The sequence below is a fragment of the Mizuhopecten yessoensis genome, unplaced genomic scaffold, assembly GCF_002113885.1.
Source record: "Mizuhopecten yessoensis strain PY_sf001 unplaced genomic scaffold, ASM211388v2 scaffold11123, whole genome shotgun sequence".
Taxonomy (NCBI): Eukaryota; Metazoa; Mollusca; class Bivalvia; order Pectinida; family Pectinidae; genus Mizuhopecten; species Mizuhopecten yessoensis.
Genome location: NW_018408891.1, coordinates 1,058,383 through 1,060,623, shown reverse-complemented (window position 1 = coordinate 1,060,623; position 2,241 = coordinate 1,058,383). Strand labels below are relative to the sequence as shown.

The following is a 2,241-nucleotide window of genomic DNA, read 5'->3' as shown; positions in this document are numbered from 1 at the left end:
CGGGAGGCCCGGGTTCAATTCCCGGCCGATGCACATATTTTATCTGTTATAATTTGTTTGCCACCACTGGTTCATGCATTGTTTGTCCTGTATGACTGGCAATACTTGGCATAACCCACATTGATGAGAAACCTATTCTCCATTTTTTTGTTTGAAAACCTTACAAGCGTCATATCAGTCGACACTTGGTTTCTCAATTCGACAGACGACAGTGATACTTTGTACAAGATTTTTATTTCAATCACTTGAGGTGGTGCACTCAGAGCCTTCGATTTTGCTAACAAATGCAAGGGGTGCAGTGAGTGAAAGTGAGCGGAACCTTTGGGTTATCGTATATTTATATGTGTAGGCTTCGTAACGTAAAGATTCCGAGGACGAACCGTATAGTGTTCTTGTCTGTTTTCTTTTTTCAAACCTTCAAAATTTTCATTACCTACATTTTTTTCAAATGAATGGCAACATGTGATTTTTATTAAGTATTTCTCAGGTTTTAAATGAATATTTCATGAAAGTAACTGTAGTAATAATATAGGCTAACTATATTATAATAGATAATAATATACATATTTGTAGCGCGCAAACATATATTGTGCAAATTCTGTCTCAATGATCTACAAGACGCCCGTAATATAAAACATAAAATTAAAGGTCATCAATTCAAAAACTTTTGAATTATTCTGATTCTTACATGTATGTTGTTGTAGTCTGACAGTTATGTAATATTTAGTGTGCATTCTTTCCAATATTGACAGATAATTGCCCATTATTTCAAACATATACGATAAGAAGGGGAGGTAATTATTACTCTGACCACGATATGAGACGGTGGTGTATATTTTGTTTGACTCGTGCTCTGCCTGAAGCTATACATACGCCTTTGGCAGACATGGTCAGCTACATTTATTTAAAAGTTATGACTTACTTACGGCTAAGGAAAAATGTATTTGAATAATACCATGATAAATATTATTAATATTAGATATTCCTTAAAAACATTACTTAGCTTGGTATAAATATATTGCCCGCTGAGCTGTATCATACTTTTACCTAATTTTTTTTTATAAGAATGTTAATGTTTATATATAAATAGACCATCGGTCGCATCTACTTTCTGTCAAGCATCGGTGGTTCAGTGGTAGAATTCTCGCCTGCCACGCGGGAGGCCCGGGTTCGATTCCCGGCCGATGCACATTTTGATAATTAAACAATTTCAGCAACAATTTAAATTGTTTGCAATGTATCGATATATTTTTTCTAAAGAATACATTTTGTATAAATCTAAGACAACGTATACATGTAAGATTAGCTATATTGTAAAAAAACTGTGAAAGAGTTAAGTAACTAAGAAGAAAATGTTTATTTTCTTACTTTTTGATATATGATGCATAATAAATCGTCGTTATGTTGAGTCCTACATGTAAATTGACGTATGGTACATCTTACAGTAAAAGTAGGAGTCGAACCCGGGACCTCTGGTTTACTAGTCTTACCGAAATTAAAGTCAGCTGTAGAGTATTCAAGAAATAATCAACATGTGTGCGTGTATTATGGTTGAATATATAACGAGGATGAGAAAATGTTTTCGAATCCCGACTTATAAATTCCACCATAATGCACGCACATAAGTTGAATATTTTTTATTCTACCACGTCAAATGTAACTAATTGTAAAGATTTGCTGTCTTAAAAGGCGACATGACCTAGATAATTCGATATGCAAATAAGACGCTGTTCTTTTGCGCGTGCAAGATTTATCCCGTGATCGTGTTGCTTCGTTTTAACTTGATCAATGTCGCACCAACATTTCTCAGTGCGTAGGGTTGGGTTTCCCGGATTGCGTTTACTTCTAAAGCCATATCATCGTACCGATATCAAGCGGATTTTCTTGGAAGTGCCAGTGATACAACATCATACGATAGGCCTGACATGAGTAGGCATATTTAGTTGGTTGCCATGACGTGATGGAAAGTTGCTGACCGGCTGATCATGACGCGCCCTCACCTTCACCGACTTCAGCGGACAGCTGTGTTTTACAACCACTGTTCAGACCGATGCTACTTTTTGCAACATTATTCTTCACACACGGTATGTACACTGTAGGCGAATGCTCGACATCACTTTGATTTTTTGAAAGCAGACGAGGTTTTGCAGACCAGAAACAACTAAACACGTGTGACGTCAGATACGATATTTATTTCAATCAATCAAACATTGGCACACTATCGACATCGTTCGTCAAAAC

The 2,241-nt window shown here is 36.2% G+C and overlaps 1 non-coding gene across 1 annotated transcript; it reads left to right on the top strand.

Moving 5' to 3' along the window:
• Positions 1 to 1,118: 1,118 nt before the first annotated feature.
• Positions 1,119 to 1,189, top strand: Trnag-gcc. The gene has a single exon. It is a non-coding gene; the product is annotated as a tRNA-Gly (tRNA).
• Positions 1,190 to 2,241: the final 1,052 nt, after the last annotated feature.